The 21,632-nt window shown below is 29.1% G+C and overlaps 1 protein-coding gene across 4 annotated transcripts in view; it reads right to left on the reverse strand.

Annotated features, from left to right (window-relative positions):
• The window catches only part of LOC135949189 (uncharacterized), a 53,994-nt gene extending 39,129 nt beyond the window's left edge, over positions 1-14,865 (reverse strand). Inside the window, exon 1 of one of the 4 annotated variants that reach the window (XM_065498662.1) lies at positions 14,430-14,865. The gene's annotated coding sequence lies outside the window, so the exon portion shown is untranslated. Of the gene's footprint in view, positions 1-14,139; positions 14,254-14,429 lie in introns of those variants that run through there. The other 3 variants (XM_065498665.1, XM_065498664.1, XM_065498663.1) reach the window with 3 other exon arrangements.
• Positions 14,866-21,632: the final 6,767 nt, after the last annotated feature.

The following is a 21,632-nucleotide window of genomic DNA, read 5'->3' on the forward strand; positions in this document are numbered from 1 at the left end:
AAAACCGATAGCCCTTAGAAGGTAATAGCTCTCATATAAGGACCACTTCCGAAAAACACATTAACTACAAAATATTTTATACATATCGATATTAAAACAAATTTTTACACAGATCAGTAATATTTAAGCAAAAACCATTTTGCTAGATTTTGTGTATATTGGACCAATATACCAATATATATTTGACCATTGTCCCCATATAAGGACCTCTTTCGAAATTCAATTAAAAACCTCTTAAAAATACCGTTATCAGGTATCAGTTTGACAAAAATAATTTTCATACATATTAAAATCAATGGTCCCATATAATAAGGTGATCAGATTTTGAAAATGAAAATAGATGACGTAAAGAAAAAAATTATTTAAATTCAAGATATTTTACTGAATAATTTACGTTCACATATACATATGTATGTATATTAGAGTGATCCACGATTGTATGAACGAAGAAACATTTCAGGGTACAGGCCGTCCCCCACAAGAAGTGTATTATTAGGATGATAGGAAAACAACTGGTGGCGCAACGACGCGTTGTTGAAGATTTGAGGTACATTTAAAAGGGGAAAAAATAATTTTTTTAAGTTTTGGTAAAAATTTTGAGAAATATTAAATTAAAATCTAATTTTTACTTAAAATGTATCCATATTTACTTGTATTTGAGTTTTTGTCTACGTAGGAAACCGGGAACTTATTCGCAGGTATGATCAAAAAAATTTAATTTAATTAACGGTAGTTTCAAAACTCCATTTCAAATTTAAAAAAAAAATTTGTTTAACAAATTTCAGAATTTTTTGATCATCTTAATGGGATTTATAAAGAATATAAAAGGGAATAAAAATATGAAAAAATTATGTCAATATCTCCTCTATTTTTTCAGAACCTGCTATTTAAATTTTGCGATTTTCGGGAAAAACTAATTATTTGGCCATATTTTGGCGAATGAGCCCAATTTACTTACTGTTATGAATTTTAAATAAAACTATTCAGAATATTATAGTACAGATAATTTTAAACATACTCTGAAAGTTTTACTAAAATCGGAAAACGTTAACCCTTAAATCGTGAAGGTCAAATATTTCAATATTTGGAATTTCTAATTGAAAGATAGCGAAACGTTATATATTTTTAGGACGATTTTAATGAAACTTTAGAAAATTGTTGCATAAAGTCTAGTATTTACAAAATTTGTTTTGATTTTAAAAATTAATATGACAAAAGATGGCAGATTATGAAAAAAGATGACATATAGAGGACACAAATTTTATAGATGACAGCCAATTAAAATAGATGATTGTCCTCTAAAAAGAGGACGTATACCTTATATATAATGACTACATTCGAAAAATACATTGACCTAACAAATATTGATATTAAACCAGCATACTACTGGATTTTGTGAATATCACTCCATATTTGACCATATATCCCATATAAGTCCATATAAGGACCTCTTCCGAAAAACACATTAACCTATATAAATATTTGAAATATAGTATATCGAACTAAAATTGTATTTAAATCAATTTGTATCCTGAAATAATACTATCGGATTTTTTAAATATCGGTCTATATTTAACCATAGCCCCCATAAAAATTTGTATATCAGGTTGAAATTAAACACCGAGTCTTATGAAGATCGGCTAATAACACTGTTCAACGACATTTTTGGTCGAAACGAGCATTATACTAACTGAAAAAAATGTTGTAAGTTAATGTCTGAGAGAATTTTTATTGTTAGAGTTATATTGTGGAATTTTATGGGGATCATTTTTGTGGAAGATCTTTAAGGATTAAAATATTCTGCGAATATTTTTTCCGTAAAATTTCCGAAGATACAAAAGTTTTAAATAAAGCTCTTTACTCTTAATTAGCAAAATTATAATTTCAAGTTCTGACAAAAAGCAGTGTGTTTGTCATTAATCTTATAAACTATAAATTGTTGAAATGTACACACAGGACAGAATCGGTAGTTATATCAATTGTAAATTGCTGAATTAGATAAGATTATTAAGCATTTGAAATAAATTGTCTTCTGCTCTATTGTTTGTCTTTCTGACAATATGTATATAAATACATACTGAGTATACTCATACTGAGTATGTATATTTTATTCTTTACACCAATATAGTTTCTATAATTATCATTACAATTAGGTTGAGGGAATTTAAGATTCGGCACAGCCGAATATTGTTTTCTAACTTGTATCAATTGTTTTGAAACATAATTTTTACCATTAAAAAATGCCTAAAATATACGTTATAATTTTGAAAAATCTCTCTAACTCCGGAATAATAGGCTTTTACAAGGAAGATAAAACTATATTATAACACTGCGAATGTTTTGTAGTATTCTGGTAAAAAAAATAATTTATAGTTATTTCCTTCTTTGATAATATTAGAAAAAATTGTCTATTCCTAAAATATGTCACGAATCTTGCCCGTTTTTATACCCTTCACGTTCTTGAGAAGGGTATATATAAGTTTGTCATTCCGTTTGTAATTTCTACATTTTTCATTTCCGACCCTATAAAGTATATATATTCTGGATCCTTATAGATAGCGGAATCGATTAAGCCATGTCCGTCTGTCTGTCTGTCCGTCTGTTGAAATCAATTTTCTGAAGATCCCAGATATCTTTGGGATCCAAATCTTCAATATTCTGTCAGATACGCATTCGAGAAGTTTGCTATTTAAAATCAGCAAAATCGGTCCACTAATGGCTGAGATATGAAGAAAAAACCAGGACAACCTCGATTTTTGACCTACATATATCTGGATTACAAAGTCATTAATATAGACAATATGGATATCTAATGATAGATATTTCAAAGACCTTTGCAATGGCGTATATAAAACCATAGTAAATTGGACATACAATGGGTCAAAATCGCAAAAATATTTTTTAACCCGATTTTTTTTTCACCAAAAATTTTTTTCCAAAATATTAAAAAAAATCGAAAAAAAACAATTCGAAAATTTTTTTTTCCATAAAATTAAAAAACTGCAAAAAAATTAATTTTGTTTACCTGAAAATATTTAAATTTTTTATTTTGAAGTATAATTTGGTAAAGAATATATAAGATTCGGCACAGCCGAATGTAGCTCTGTTACTTGTTTTATGTCATTTGATTCTGATTCTCTTTGAAGTCTAAATTAAGATTTTATTCCATAGCCTGAAGTGTTCGAAGGAAATTTGGTACTACCACAATTTGTTAGCATTACTTAACTAATAATAATTCGAGAGAGAATCTTCCAATTTTGAAGTAATTTAACTTGAAATTGTTTAAACTTTAAAGACAGGCAAATTCATTACTCAATCAATTCAAAAATAATAATAAAAAGTATAACATTCTATTTCATTTTTTATAGAAAGTTGAAAGAAGTTAATCAAATGAATAAATGTAATTTTTAAAAATTATTTTTCTACTTTACAACTGCAATAACATAAGCTTTGAACTACAGCAACAAAATTAAATAAAATGTAGATGTCGAACTTATTGAAGTGAACGACAGTGTACATACATACATGCATGTGTGTGTATGTATGAATATTTATGGAGATGTGTATTTACGTAAATACATACATTGTACGTATCGGAGTGTAATAAACTTTGAACTTGCTAAAGCATAAAAAATATACATTTAATTTAAATTAAATGTTGAACAACATACAAACAAAGCAAATAAACAAAAAATAATAGAATAAAATTGCATGCGTGCATAAATGTCAAATTCATTATTTCATTAATTGTTTACATTTTATGCATACATATAAGTATAAGTATAGGGCGATCGGTCCGGTTTTTAATAACCGGTTATAACCGTTTTTTTGCTAGGTCGGTCTCGGTTTTTTGAAAAGCTCACATTTCGAATATCGAAGAAACCGGGTTTTTCTCCTCGAATAGCCGGTTTTTTCTAAAAGTGTGTTAAAAAAATAATCAAAATCCAAAAAAAAATTAAAACAAATACTCTATTTTAGAAGACTTTTTATATTTACCTAGCGTTTACACATGCAAGTGACAGTTGCAAAAACTCAATATATTCATACTTTTGCACTACACAATTGTGTAAATTTACACATGCATAGTGATTGTGTTAGTGCAAACATATGAATGTGTTCAGTTACTTGCACTGTTACTTGCATGTGTAAGCCCCAGGTTAGAAAATCTCACAAGTGATCTGGAAAGCCTGAAAACTTACTCAATGCTTTGTTTTCTATATCTCCTACAAATACACCAAGTAAAAGATAATTTTCAATGTCTAGTTTTATAAAAACAAAAAAAAAATCGAGATACTCCAAAGCATTTAAACTGTGTTTTACTTATTCCTAAGAGATTATTTTACCTTCATAAGGTATTCAAATTTACTGACGTTAGAAAAAATGCAATTTTAATTTCAAAATGGGTAACATTTTACCCAAAGACCTTATGAAGGATTAGGTCTTCAGCAAGTATGATGAAAAGAGAGAGATATATGTATCAGAGAACGGATTGAATTCTCTATTTTGTGGTTTTGAATGCATTCTCATAAAATGAGCCTTTTGTAGACAATATACATTAATTCTGTAAAGCAATACATGACATTATTCATAAAATGGAGTGCAACGAAAAATTATGCTTATATTGCTTGTCTTTTATAAAAGTAAGCTAACACTCCCAAAAGCAACGAATACTTAACGAATGGTGTGAATGGTTTTAATGCTAATAGAGTGAATTTACGTACATGTTAAAAGTTTTAATGTTACACAAGTTTAACTTAACATATTGGTGTTGCACAGTGGTATAGAAAAAAAATAGAGGGAAATAAATCTGTAACTTCTAGACGCTTAGTCCGAAATATTATCGAGTTTAATTTTTGAGTTTCGACCTCATAGGCCCACCAGATGCGCGGCCAGGGGTCCCCAAAGTAGGACACCTCGGGTATGTTACATTATTAAAACGATCCTATTTCTTCTTTTGGGTTCCGATTTCCAAAAAAATTACATATAAAGAATCTGCTTGTCGCGTACTATAAAAAACCTCATCGTAGCTACCAATTATCGCTTTAGTTTAGGAGATATTCGTATTTTAAAATTAAATTTTCAAAATTTTTACCCACCCTACTCCAGTTTTTTGATAATATCGGATCTAAATTTTTTCCCGATTTTCTCCATTTTTATTTAATTGGACTAACAATAACTTCTAAAAACCTAAATGAAATAAAATATCAAACACTCACTTTTAGAAAAAATTAAATATTAATTTCAAAATGGGTCAAATTTTAACCAAAGACCTTGTGAAGAATAAAAGAAGTAATCAAAATGGTTTTAATCGCTATTATTTTAATAAATAAAACTGTTTTTCTTCTTATTTCTATGTGTTTTAATATTTTTACAAAAAATCGATTAACCGGTTATTATAAAAAACCGAAACCGGTTTATATTAAATAGCAATTTTTCGAAGAAACCGAAAACCGGTTTTTAAAAAATGTCGAAGAATCGATCACCCTAATAAGTATGTACATTAGACTTGCCCTTAAGAAATTTGCTTCGGATGGATCTTATTTTGTTCTTTAGTATCTAAAACAAAATTCGTTGCTAATCGGATAACGAGTACCCATGTCGATAATCAATTAAAATATACATATGGGAGAATCCATATCAAAACGGACATAAAACTGCTATTTTCGGATTTGACATCTTCGATTGTAAAGAAATTTAAAACACATATTAGTATTCCAAAGGGTTCCTCAAATCAATTACTTTTTCATCAGACCCTTTCCATTTCAAATATATCGCGATTTGAAAATTGAAAAATTTGTTAAAATTGTCTATAATTATTTACATAATTTTTGATTCCATTTTAAAGCCTTAAAATGGTGTGAATGAAATTGTTTACTTTCAAAAGTTTAAAGGTCAAATTTCGGAGTATATATTTCAATGTAAAAAATATCAAAGATCGCGGTGTTAAAAATTAAAAAAAAAATATATTGTATGAGGACACCTAAACTCTCTCCTATATTCGTGCAAAATAATTTCGATGAAGACTCCATTAGTTCAGGAGTTTTAAAGAAAAACATTACTAAAAGTACGTTTTTTCATATAAATTCATATAAAAATTTAAGCACCTGTGTTTTACCATATAAATTGAAATTGATTCAACTGTTCTGTTTTCTATTTGCTTAAATTTTTATATGCACACTGCCCACTCAGAATTCCCATTGAATTTGAACCATAAAGAATAACCAACTTGCAAAATAATTTGGAATGAATGCACAATGACACATAAGAAATTGCTCGAAGTGCTCGACAAGTCCCTGCGTGATTTTCGAGGAAACAACCAACCGATGCACTATAGGTAATTTTACCCATTTTGCGGCAAAAATTAATTTTTTGAACTTTCATGAATGCATTTTTTGTTGTTGGTATTTGATAAAGAAAACATTAACGCAAACAACTTCAAGTTTTGTTTTTTGTAAAAAAAGTAATATTTAAGAAAAATATTTCGTAAAAAAAAATTTTTTTTTACGAAAGACTCATACTTTGACATAACCTTTAATTTTATAATATTTTCTGAAAAATTAACTTTGGATCAACTTTTAAAAAGTTGGCCGAATTTGGCCGGGTTTAAACAATCAGAAACGTGTTAAATGTAGAATTTTGAGTTTAATTTGTCAATTTCATGTTGCACTATTTGAGAAATATCATTTTTCGTAGGCAGCCTACGCTTGCAAAATAGCGAACTTGCGGAAGTTTGGATGGATGAACAAAAGAAAGAGGAGAAGAATGCTGCTGTTTTTTTAAAAATTACGCCGCCATATTGGATCCGTCATTTTGAATTTGAAAAATTCTACCTCAGATTCGAAATCAGCAATCTTGGATACCGATTTTCATGAAAATCAGAAGACATTTCTAAATTTACGCCGCCATATTGGATCCGCCATTTGGAATTTTCCTTATAGTTTTGGCCACAAAAATGGGTAAAATTACCTATAGTGGCGATGGGAGCCGCTGATTGTATACGCAAAAATATTTTTCACGTTTGTGTGCAACTACACGTGTATTTAGATGTGCATAAACATGTTGTTGTTGTTCTTCAAGCAAATTTAAAACGTTTTTTAACACTTTTATGGAAAGAATTTTTAAAAAAAAATTTATATTGTGCACATCTAGAGAAAATAATGTTTTAAACCATATAGGTTTCATCAATATTGGTGGACAATAATATACTTAAAAGTGTACCACAAAAAACGTGTGGCCTATTTATATATAAGATATACATATATAGAGTCCGAATTACCGAATTAGATATCGAGTAAAACTGATCGTAATTTTCTTATTCAAGTTTATGGCATTCGATATTGATTAAGATATATAGTAAATTTTATTATAATTTCGATACGATAGCTCATTCGATCACGAATGCGGTAATTCAGCCCCAGTTTTTTATACGATTTAGTTGGCTAAATATTCTCTACATAACATTCTCTATATTGTATACTTAATTCTGGTATTTGTCAGTACTTAAAACAGGGACTTATGGTAGAGGAGGGAACGCTCACGAGATTCTTTATGTATGCTTGAATAATATTATTTAAACTAGGAAATCGATTTAATAAATCACTAAGAGCTAGTTTCTGGGATAGAGATAATCTACATTCTTCGCTTAAACCTAAATTAAACTAAAAATTGTGTTTCTCACTTATTGTTTATATGGTATATAATCTAGGTTTAACTGAGCATCATTGGTGAGTTAAACCTAAGTATAAAATGCCAAAGCACAAACAGATGAAAAATAAAATAAACAAATCAGCACAGCAACTCTTTGTTTTTATTTGCTTTATTAACATCAATATAATTTTTAATATACATTTTATATACTTTAGTGTAACTTTTTCTTTTAGCAAGTTAAAATTTACAAAAAAAGTTATGTAACGCGGTTACTTTTTCTTATAAAATTTATAGTATTGCCATATTTATATGAAAAAATTTGAAGAATAAACATGTGATTTGACTGAACAGTATGGCAATGCTAACAAAATTAATCTACTAGTGAGAAACACAATCATTGGTTAAATTCCGGCAAAATATGTTTCAGGATTAATATAACAACGTGTTAAGCTGAGTTTAACTGACAAGTCCTTCTGATTCAGTTTTTTCTAAATTGAGCTAATCTCCTAGATACATTTTTTCAAACGATAAAAAGTTTGATTTGAAAATTTACTTTAAAAACAAGTAAGAGAGCTATATTCGGCTGTGCCGAATCTTATATACCCTTCACCAAATTGTACTTCAAAATAAAAAATTTAAATATTTTTAAGTGAACATTTTTTTTTCAGTTTTTTTAATTTTTTGGAAAAAAAAATTTTTCAAATTGTTTTTTTTTTAAATTTTAAATTTTTTTTTTTAATTTTAAAAAAATTGATTTCAACAGACGGACATGGCTTAATCGACTCCGCTATCTATAAGGATACAGAATATATATACTTTATGGGGTCGGAAATGAAAAATGTAGAAATTACAAACGGAATGACAAACTTATATATACCCTTCTTACGAAGGTGAAGGGTATAATAAGAGGTTGTTTTTATATCATTAAATTCTAAATTGTTGTAGTACAAATTTGTTAACTTTGGTTGCGAAATAAGTTTTTGTTCATATCGTTTAAAAGTTGTAGAGTGTATGAAAGGAACTCCAAATATATTTTTGTTATACCGATGCTTAAACAATGAAAGCAATCTTAAAATTTTATGGTTGGCTAATTAAAAGAAATGTTGGTATTTTGAAATTTATATAACACTAGTTGATCGCCCCGGCTTCGCCCGGTAGCATTTACTAATGTTCTTCAAGTTTCTTCAACCCACTCACACCAGCCTGTTCTTATTTATTTGCAAAAAAAATATCTAAATTTGTACTGCATACTTTAGGGAGCTTTTTTATTACAGTTGACTGGACTCACAAAAAAAAGAATTTTCGAGTTTTACCCGGAATTTTTTTAATTTTTTTCCATCTCCTGAAATCACCATCTCGAATCAAATAAAAAAAATCAGCCAAATCGCTCCAGCGGTTCTCACGTGATGACATTACATACATGGACCATTTCATTTTTATATAGATAGATTTTGGAGTTTCAACAAAAATATGACGCGATATTTTTTATTATACCTTAATTTAAATTTTCTAACTTCTAGTATGATTTTAAGGCCACTAGGTGTATGAAATGACAGCTGTATTAATTACATACGATATTTTCCAGACTTATTTAAGTGTCTATAAACAGAGTTACAATTTTTGTATCTGGTGAAATCTTCCAATTATAATAAATTACAAATAAATCACACTATTGTTTAGAAACATCCATGGCTTGATATGAATTTAAACTTTAAATTTTAAAGTACTAAAAATGTTTACTAATTTTTCATCTTGTACTTACTTTATTTAGACGCAGTGCTGAAAAGTTACGAAAATAAGGTCCATAACAAGAAAATTATATATGTTACGTAGAAAAGTTACGAAAAATATAACCAAACGGCACCACAGATTGTGATAAATATCTAAAGGAAATTTAGACCATTCGGTTAATTGTCTGATAAAGTTTCAGAATATTAAGCGACAAATCTGACAAAAGTCTAACTGAAAAATTAAAGCGAAAAATTTAGCCATTTTCCAGCTAGATCTAGCGATTTTATTTTCATTTAGCCATAACAAATGGCTAAATTTTATCTAGCGGGTGATCTAGACGTTTTATTTTAATTTAGCCTTTTTTAATTTAAAACTTTTATTTAACATTTTTGGAATATCACTCAATATCACACAGAAAAAAGAAATTCATAATCGAACATGACTTTTTCTTCCCAAACTTTTTCATTCAGAATGTTCATAAATATTATAAAGTTCTACATGACGGAAATTTTTTCCTTTTTTTGATATTTTATAATAAATTGCATTACAATTATATTACGTAATGATTTTGTTAAAATATCTTTATATAATGGCCCTATATTGACCAATCATTCAAGATTAATCAACAAAATCTGAAATGTAAACCATATCAATAAAAATAATTAAACATGCATTAACATTAAAGAATTTCATCTGTTTCAAATAATGCAGTCAATTTCGCGCATATTTTCACATTTTATAGCTGAAAATCATAAAAAGTAAAAAAATTTCCAAGGAAAATTTCAAACATTTTTAAACAACATAAAATATTTTTTTGAAGCCTCCTAGATTTTATTTGAAAACAAAAATTATAAACAAAATCATACTATGGGGGGATTCAAATGGTCTGCTATTTGATCGTATTGTCATAATCTCGTAAAATATTTTTTTAGTTTAAACAAATCTTGTTGTGCTGCAAACAAAAAAAAGTGTTATTTTATGACAAACCAATAAACATAGTTCAAAAAGTCTTATTAGTTTATAACATTTTGTTTGAAAACCAACAAAAATTTATTTATACTAAAAAAATATTTTATGAAATTATGACAATACGACCTAATAGGAGACCGTTTGAATCCCCCATATGTATTCCTGAAATTATTTATAAATGTATAAATTGAAAATCAAATCATGCTATTTATGTTGAAACTTTTTTCCATACGGTAACATAGAGACGAGACGTAATTGTCAAAAACCTAAGTCTGCTGTCAATAACCTAACTCTTGCAACAACAAAATACATACTAGTCAATATATTTTGTTGTTGTATCAGACATATGATTTGTTGTATTTTTTGTGTTTGACAAATCGGAGTGTCTCGTCTCTATGTTTAATTCTCTATGCTTTTTTCTGTGAGCTTTTTGTCAAAATTAAAACAATATTTTTTTTATTAAATAACAAAGAAACAACTTCGCATATAATTTCATCCGTTTTTTTATGCCCTTCACCTTCGTGAGAATGGTATACGTCCCCTCATTAAAACAATAGTGTATAAGCATATACACCATTCTTTTTTTTATTGCATAGTAAGAATATGCATAACCTATTCAAAATTTGTGGTCAAAAGATCAATTGAAATATTTCTTTTGTTCTAGATGTCTACTAACACAAAAATTTTAAACTCAATTATTTCGAAATGGCAAAAATATTATACACTATTGTTTTATTAAGGGGACGATATATAAGTTTGTCATTCCGTTTGTAATTTCCACAATATAATTATCCGACCCTATAAAGTATATATATTCTGGATCCTTATAGATAGCGGAGTCGGTTGAAATCAACTCTTCGAAGCCCCCAAATAACTTACATACACGATTTATACATCAACAACCGCAATTTTGTACCTGTTTTTACCTATAACTGGATTACTAAGTCATTAATATAGACAATATGGATATCTAATGATAGATATTTCAAAGACCTTTGCAACGACGTATATAAGACCATAGTAATTTGGACCTATAATGGGTAAAAATCGGAAAAAATATTGTTTAATCCTCCGTTATTCGCAATCATTTTCAATCGAGACTAGTCGCAATGTATAAAATTGATATCAATGAAAGAAAGGCGCGTTTGAAAATAATATCTTCACTTTTTATTTCAAAAACATAAAAACAATATTAAATTCAAAGTATTTAAAAGAATAATACAAATAAAATTGCAGTACAAATATATTTCTATCAAAAAATAGCTTAAAACTTAGGGTGTTAAAAAAAAATTTACAATAAAAAACGTTTGCATGTATCAACTAGATCAGTTGCGAGTAACGGAGGGTCAACCTCCATTTTTTTTACCAAAAAAATAAAAAAAAAAAATTTAGTAAAACAATTCGAAAAAATGTATTCCAAAAAATTAAAAAAACAACTATAGAAAAAAAAATTTTTGTTTATCTAAAAATATTATATTGATGTATAATTTGGTGAAGGGTATATAAGATTCGGCACAGCCGAATATAGCTCTCTTACTTGTTTAAATACACATTCAGTCCAATTATGAATAAAAAATTCCCCGGAAGTTTTTTCCCATTGAATTTGAATTCCAGAAAAGGGAAAGAACTCCCGGTGAATTTTTATTCATAATTGTGCTGATTATGCATTCGCCTGCAGATGATTGATGGCAGAAAATATTATTGGTTTTTGAAATTGTTTCCAAATAAAACGCATTAGAAAACTAGACAGATTTATGGAACACATTTTTTAAAATATATACATATATATATCTGCTAAGTTTTTGTAGTTTTTTGAAAACTAGTAAAGTTGAACTCACTTAAAAAGTAATGTGTATCAATTTGTATTCACTTATTTTGGTTTTCAGCCATTTTTAATACCCAATATTGCTAAAACTACCAACGATTTTTTATAAAAAAAAACAGTTATACACATGATTTTCAGTAGAAAATAGTTACCTATAGCAACAAATCGTTCTGAGTTCATAGGAATTTGTAAAACTATCTATTGGGATTTTCAGTCGTTTTCATTATTTGTTTAAACGGTTGCGAGTACCATATATTCATCATTTACTACAATCGAATTGTCAATAGTACTTGCAACCGTCCAAATTCGATTGGCGACAAATTCGGTTCTCTTTGTAGTTATTTTAACATGTACGGGTGTTAATTGACCTCAAATAGTCAGTTAAAATGATATCTCATAAACAGTCTAATAAACGATTGCCTGTAAACAAACCTTCCTCCATAAACTCTTCAATAAGTGTAGTTTAATTTAAAATTCAATACGATAAAGGAAAATTGGTACTCTTTCTTTTAATGGTTCTTTTTTAATATGTATTTTAAATTACTTAGTTTATATACATTAACATTGGCTAATATGCTTCTCAGTAATATAATAATCAAGAATTGGGGGCTCAATGGTATTATAATACCAAAAAAAGGAGAACTAAACCAAACTAAGCAGTACTTTTCCGTTCTTAAAATTATACTTTTTGAATGTTCCATAATATTGAACCTAGAATCAGAAAATTACTACCACAAATGAATTAAAACCCCAAAATTCATTATGAATTAAAACCCAAAAGTTTAAATGAAATAAATCGCCAACAAAAGGAACTAAACCCCCAAACCAAAATGAAAAAAAAAACGGATTCGCATACTAAAAACTTTTTGCTTTGTCCACTTTCGGCCGAGCGCAAAGGTTTTCTCCTCTGGGGTGTATCAAAAACTGGCTTCGCCCAGAATGCGCAATGTAAAAATCTTTTCTGAGCGAAGCCAGTTTTTGATAGGAGAAAACCTTTGCGCCCGGCCAAAGGCCGGCAATGCAAAACCATTTTTCTGAGCGAAGCCAATTTTTGAAACACCCCAGAGTAATTTCATTATGAAATAAATCCCAGAACTAGAGACATGTTATCTTGAATTAGTACTAATTCACAAAGGGAGACTTAATAGTACTATTTTTTGGGTGCCCCGATAGACCAGTCGATAGTGTGCTGGACTATTAATCTGAGGGTTTCGGGTTCGATTCCCGTCAGAGACCCTGGGTGTATCTGCAGGCAAGCAGTTTCTGTTCGTTTTTAAAAAAAAAAAAATAAAAAAATTTCTTTCTTCCAATTGGGATGGCAAAGCACACCGGCCATATCGGATATTTGAAAATAAGTAAGTATTTGTAACAACTATTTTGCATTATTGTTTTTAAATTAAATAAATAAACAGTCATTTGAAGTTTAATTGTCAGGAAATACTCCTATGATCAATATTTTTAAATGAATTTGTGTCATTCTTTATTAACAGGTTTAGTTGCTTAGCCTACGAAAGGTAGCCTTCAACATCATCTGAAGCAATTTTTGTAATACAATTTAAAAAATTTAAAGAAATCTTAAGATATTTGATCAGATTTGTTTTTAGAGAAATTATATGAATCATTGATGAATGAAAAAGTTTTTTTTGTCATTCCTAAATTTTTAATTTTTTTACTGAAAATAATTTAAAAGTGAAAACCGAATAATAATTGTCGGTTATGGATTTAGGCCTTGAAAAACCGCGGTTTCGGTTTCGGTTAAAACCGAACACGAAACTCTACTCTAGATTACTTAAAGTAACTTAAGTGAGGATAGGCTTCACACTAGATTATTTGGGATGTATATAGTAAACAATTGACTTCTATCTGAACTACAAAGAGCACATTCGTGTCAGACAATTAGTGACAATTACTGTCTATAAGGGATACATTAACTACTTGCTTAACTGCTGAGATCTCTAGTTTATTACCTTATTTATCGTTTCCTTGTTAATTTTGTATGGTTTTCCAAAATGCGATAATAATTTCTTTAACAAAACTAAAGAAATATCAGGCTTCGAATATATCAACGAATTTTGAATTTTAAACAAAATGTTTTGTGCGATACTAAATATAAACATCTATGTATGTACATTATTAATATTAATTATATTATTATAGATACAATGCACTAGACGTAAATAAAACATATGCATGGATTTGTTATTGTTTCTTATTTTATTTATTCTAAGAAATATTTAAATTAAAAACACACACTTACACTTTACGAGTAATATAATTAATTTTTTTTTTTGAGAAATAATATTAATATTTTTCAAAAAGTTTAACTTGTATATTTTTGCAGTTATTAACACTTCAATTAATAATACATATCAATTAATAATTTAGAGACACTTTTCATAAATTTCTAGGTGTAACGAGGAAGTAATAATTTGAAAGTCACAATCAATATTTATTTATTCGGATGTACATATTTTATATTATATGTACTATGTAGGTACCTACGTAACTATTTATGAATATACTAAGTACGAAAACATTCACATATGTACAAGTAACAAAAATAAGTAACAGAAATTATTTATATGCATATAGGTATTAGTATTTTCTATTTTTTCTTTTTTTTAATTTTTATTGTATATGCGAACGCTGTTGATTTGTTGTCTATTTATTTGTACAATATCTCGACTACTGAACGTACCGGTACGTCTGAAAGCGTTCGGAAGCACCGATTTATTTCTTTACACTGCTACTTGTGAATTGTTGTTGTTTTGGTTTGATTGTTGTTTTAGCGTTGCTCTATGAAAGTACGTAGCTTAAGTAAGTAGTTAAATACTACAACAATTGCTGTCTGCCTACGTACATATGTGTGTATGTATATTAGTATGTATGTACATTAGACCAGCCCCTAAATAGCCTGTAAAATCATATGGATATAATTTGGCTCTTAAGTCTCTAAAACAAATATTTTTGTTTAACTTTTGCAATTTAAATATTTTTTTTTTGTTTCGATTAAATTTTTTTTTAACAAGATAGAAACACTAATGTCGAATTTTGGCTAAGAATTTTTTTTTCACTAAATTTACAAATTTTTGTTCACAAAGCTGAAAAAATGTTAATTTTATATACAGGCAAATCCCGGTATAACGAACGATATGTTGTCAGGCCCATTCGTTAAATTGAAAAATTCGTTATATCGATATGTTTTTTTTTTTAATTTTGGACAACTTTTTTTCTATTTTGGAATTTAACTAAACGTATGTCGTTTTGATCCCTAGGTTGGATGAGCGGTGTGACATTAGGAGGCATGAATATCGAATATCGTCCGTTGTATATATTTAGTAGTTTTTACTAATTGTTCTTCTAGAGGATGTCTTTTATCCACGATTAATAAAGCTTTCATTGTAAGGGATTTCGATTCTGAAACTGCTTCAACCTTTAGAAAATAAAACTCAGGGACAAACATTAAAAAAAACAAGTAAGAGTGCTATATTCGGCTATGCCGAATCTTATATACCCTTCACCTTTGTTGTGGATGCATTATTATTTTTTATAATTAGTAAATATGTATGTACATTGCCCACTTTCAGCGTACAGCATCCTAAATTTATCAAGAACACAAAAAACAACAACAACGCCAAACGAAACAAAACACCAAAAGAAAAAACAAAAACAAAATACGCAAGCCAATGAAACCAACACACATCCAAACATACGTTTAATTGTATAAAAAACAACTCCAAAAGAAACAAAACACAAAAGAAAAACAAAATACGCAAAGCATGCACATCCAAACATACGATTTGTTGCTTTTTTGTCAAAAAAACCAACACACAACCAAACAAACGTTTAGTTGTATAAAAAACAACAACAACGCCAAAGCAACAACCATACGTTTTGTTGCTTTTTTGTCAAAGCATGCAATACATTGTGTTTTTTGATGAAATTTTCAGAGGTTGTCTCGGATTTTTGCTCATATCTCCGTTATTTATGGACGGATTTTGCTGATTTTAAATAGCAAAATTCTCGAAAGTATGTCTGACAGAATTGTTGAAGATTTGGATCCCGGAGATATCTGGGGCCTTCAGAAAATTGATTTCAACAGACAGACAGACAGACAGACGGACGGACAGACAGACAGACAGACGGACATGGCTTAATCGACTCCGCTATCTATAAGGATCCAGAATATATATACTTTATAGGGTCGGAAATGAAAAATGTAGAAATTACAAACGGAATGACAAACTTATATATACCCTTCTCACGAAGGAGAAGGGTATAAAAACAGATTTTGAAGGTTCCAGATTCCACTTAATTTGTGTAAAGATAATTTACAGGAAAAACTTATTCACCATGAAATTTTTGTTTTTATTTTCTTCAAAATACATGTTGAGAATTTTGTTATTCCATATTTCATACATTCATCTAAATTTTTAGTTTTTCGTTCAATGAAATTCTTCTATGGTTTCCCATATTTAATTCACGCGAATTATAGCCTGTTTCACAATATCGAATGAAAGATTTCGTTCTCATTCTAAGCGGAAGAAAGTTGATTTTGGATTCCCTAACTTCATGTTGATGTGAAGGAATCAGTTTTCTTTCGCTTAGAATGCGAACGAAATCTTTCATTCGATATTGTGAAAACAAGCAATTAAAATCACTATAGAAAAAATGACAGCAGCTATTATTAAAGATACTGTAACGACTTATTTTCTTATTTTTACATTCTTTCTTATACTTTCTGTTCATTATATTCAGCGTACCATTTTCGAAATATTCGCTATATAAGGTTGTCAATGTTAAAAATTTGGTCGTTTGTTTGATTTTGTTTGTTTTTTTTTCATCATTCGTTATATCGAGCATATAATTTAGAAATGTTCGTTATAGAGTAACTTCGGGTAATGTGGACTACCGTATTGTTTCTTCTAAATTTTGGCCACAATATATATGGATATTAAAAAAGTTGTGAAGCAATATATTAGCTAATATATTCCCTAATTATACCCTTCACCTTCGTGAGAAGGGTATATATAAGTTTGTCATTCCGTTTGTAATTTCTACATTTTTCATTTCCGACCCTATAAAGTATATATATTCTAGATCCTTATAGATAGCGGAGTCGATTAAGCCATGTCCGTCTGTCTGTCTGTCTGTCTGTCTGTCTGTCTGTCTGTCTGTCTGTCTGTCTGTCTGTCTGTCTGTCTGTCTGTCTGTCTGTCTGTCTGTCTGTCTGTCTGTCTGTCTGTCTGTCTGTCTGTCTGTCTGTCTGTCTGTCTGTCTGTCTGTCTGTCTGTCTGTCCGTCTGTCTGTCTGTTGAAATCAGTTTTCTGAAGACCCCAGATATCTTCGGGATCCAAATCTTCAATAATTCTGTCAGACATGCTTTCCAGAATTTTGCTATTTAAAATCAGCAAAATCGGTCCACAAATGGCTGAGATATGAGGAAAAAACCAAGACAACATCGATTTTTGACCTATTTTTTTGCCTATATCTGGATTACTAAGACATTAATATAGACAATATGGATATCTAATGATAGATATTTCAAAGACATTTGCAACGACGTATATAAGACCATAGTAAGTTGGACCTACAATGGGTCAAAATCGGGAAAAAAATTTTGAACCCGAATTTTTTTTTTAAAAAAAAAAAAATTTAAAAAACAAAAAAAAATTTTTTAAAATTTTAAAAAAAAAAAATTTTTAAAATTTAAAAAAAAAAATTTTAAAATTTAAAAAAAAAAAAATTTTAAAATTTAAAAAAAAAAAATTTTTTAAATTTAAAAAAAAAAAAATTTTAAAATTTAAAAAAAAAAAAAATTTAAAATAACAATCGAAAAATTTTTTTTTCCAAAAAATTCAAAAAACAACTGGAAAAAAAGTTAAATTTTGTTTACCTAAAAATATTTAAAATTTTGAAGTATAATTTGGTGAAGGGTATATAAGATTCGGCACTGCCGAATATAGCACTCTTACTTGTTGTTTTTGCAGTTGAAAATTTTTTCCGTCAAAGGATAAAAAAATTATATGAAAATATTGTAAGGAACCCAAAAACCAGCATTAAAAAAATTGGAGGGTAATATGGACCACTATATTAGGGTAATGTGGACTAGTATTTAATACATAAAATTCATGAACCAGCTAATCATGAATGATTAAAAAATTTAATTTCAATATATTTTTATTAATACAAACTAAAAAGTCGCGTTCTTGGCTTAGATATATTGCTTACAAAGTACATAGTTATTGTCGGGTAATATGGACCAGTAGTACATAATCAAGTAATTTAAGTGGTCCACATTAAACGAACTTGGGTTACAGTGGTAAAAAAATATTTTTACCTAATAATCTAAATGTGCTTAAATTCTTACCAAATATATGCAAAACTACGTGTCCACTTTAACTATATAAAACAACCAAACATTAAATTCTACAAAGTAACTGTACCAAATTTTGATTCTTACTTGAGCCGTAAAAAATGTTGAGCACGCGCATTAATTTCAATACAAGAATAAATAGCCAACATATCAATTACTCATGAAAGCAAATGTGCAATTGTCGTTTCAAACAAATTGTAAAATGTACGACAAATCAGTTTTATCATACCTTCAATAGTTTCTGAAAAAATACACTGGTCCACATTAGACGCATAGTCCACAATACCCGAAGTTACTCTATAAGGTGGCCAATGTTACGAATTTGACCGTGCGTTAAATCGGATTTTCATTAAAGTGAGATTCGTTATACCGGGATTTGCCGGTACTTTGTTTTACTCATTTTATAACGTTTAGTTTAAGATATAACTCTGTATGAATTTATGTCAATTTACTTTAACGCTTATTTTTAAATGCAACTCAGAATTTAACGTTTATGCATTAAACACATTCAAGGCAGCAGCAGGCTACCAACTTCTATCTGTCAAAAATAAAATGCACACGTTTATGCCACGTTGCCACATGCAAGTAATTACTTGCAAGTAATAAATACGTATTATCATCGAAAAACAACAAAATATTTTGTGTGTTACTAAAAAACTATGAGTGTATTGAGTTTTTCGAACTTGCACTTGCATGTGGCAACGGGGGCTTATATGTAGACCATTATTTTGACGACATCACAGCTACACGGCCACACGACTACTTATGCCGCTGCAGTCGAATTAGGCGAATTTCTATTTTTGTCAACTGCAAAACAGAAATAGTGTTGCTAATATAATATAAAATGTAAATCAAATTAGTGCTAAAAAATATATATTTTTTTACTTAATTAACATAAGTTTCTGATAACCATATTGAAATAAATTAATAACACGTACATAATTAATTATAACCATATATATATGTATTTTTACTCAAAATAATTGTTTAAATCTTAATTACTCTGGAATTTTGTACGGTTATTTTTTATTAAAGATACCACTGAATTATAAATCAGCTGTTTACTTTGAAGCTGCAGCTGCCGCACGACTGCAACTGCAGCCAGAAGCATTTGTGTTCGTGAAGCCTGCTGTCATCAATGTGTCTTTAATGCATAACGCTTAATTTTAAATGCAACTCAGAATTTAACGTTTACTTTACATAAACCCTATGCTTATTTTGAATACTATTTAGAGTCAACTCTGTGCATTGACATTACTATTGTAAATACCATTTAAACAACCATGCTTAAAAATGGTATAAAAGCAGCGATACTGCTGTGAAGAAGTTGAGTAGTATTTTAAAGCTCAAACAATAGACATCATTTTTCGGACTTATTACAAGTACCGGACGTGCACTTTTTATTGAGTTGAGAATCTAAAACTACTAGTAAAAGTCTTTTATATTAAATTCATAAATTTTTTGTTTTTAATTAATTACTACATACAATCTTCGTTATAAGATTGTCGCAGTTTTATTTTAATTTAAGCTGTATTTTGTTCCTACTTTGATAGTAAAAAAATAATATTTACTTGTCTTGCTGCAACTTCGCATTAATACACAAATTGCAGATTAAAATTTTGCACAATTTCTGTATAAAAATATAATTTTAATTAAATATTCTTTATTTGTACATTCAGTTTGTATTTTAATTGTTATACCCTTCACCTTCGTGAGAAGGGTATATATAAGTTTGTCATTCCGTTTGTAATTCCCACTATGTAAGTTTCCGACCCTATAAAGTATATATATTCTGGATCTTTATAGATAGCGGAGTCGATTAAGCCATGTCCGTCTGTCTGTCTGTTGAAATCAATTTTCTGAAGGCCCCAGATATCTCCGGGATCCAAATCTTCAACAATTCTGTCAGACATGCTTTCGAGAATTTTGCTATTTAAAGTCAGCAAAAGCCGTCCATAAATAACTGAAAAGTTCATCAAAAAAACACAATTTATTGCATGCTTTGAAAAAAGCAACAAACCGTATGTTTGGATGTGTATTGGTTTCATTGCTTTGCGAATTTTGTTTTTTTTGTGTTTTGTTTCTTTTGGCGTTGTTGTTGTTTTTTATACAACTAACTCAGCAGTTAAGCAAGTAGTCAATGTATCCAGTAATTGTCACAAATGTCTTATCACTTGACTAACTCCAATTTATATATTTTGGTCATTTGACACGTGTGAGCACTTTGTAGTGCAGAGAGAAGACAATTGGTTACTTTATACAAATTGTGTTGATATAATTCTCATACAGTTTATTTTTATTTTTGCTTAAGTATCTGGTATACCATGTAACATAGCATGAAGTCAATAGCCACTTTAGTGCCTCTTAGTAACCTATGGAGAAGTCACTTCATACTTTTTTTTTGTACTGCACTTTATTTTACCCACCAGAAGCGTTGACTACTTTCGACAGCTATCAGATTGTCACATTGTATCAAAAGAGTCAATTGAACCCCTGCTTAGGACATGTACGTGTTAAAATAACTAGTCAAGTAGCTGATCAAGTAACCAGTTACAAAGCTAGTAAGGTAACTGACGCTATGTAACCAGTATGTGAATCTAATGCATTGCCTAATTTGGACCAGCTATTAGACAGTCCCACTATAATCAAAAAGAGACAATTGACCCCCTGCCTAAGACATGTCCGTGTTAAAATGACTAGTCACGTGGCTATCGAAGTCACTAGCTCCCACCCTAAAGGATGGGTAAAATCACTAGTTCGGTACTGTCTCCTCGAACTGCTGGGAAACGTATGTTTGGTTGTGTGTTGGTTTTATTGCGTTGCGTATGTTGGTTTTGTTTTGACAAAAAAGCAACAAAACATATGTATGTTTGGATGTGTGTTGGTTTACATGTTAACTCATAACATACAATTGGTCAATTCACAAGGTTATCATGTCATATTGCCCTAATATTTCACAATGGTTTGAAAATATTGATATTGCCTTTCAAGATAAAAATTTCCTAAAATAATACTAATCTGTATGCTATGTTTGCGTTATCGTAACCAACTAGTCGGATAACCGAGCCACCGAGTCGTTAAATA

The sequence above is a fragment of the Calliphora vicina genome, chromosome 1 (assembly GCF_958450345.1).
Source record: "Calliphora vicina chromosome 1, idCalVici1.1, whole genome shotgun sequence".
Taxonomy (NCBI): Eukaryota; Metazoa; Arthropoda; class Insecta; order Diptera; family Calliphoridae; genus Calliphora; species Calliphora vicina.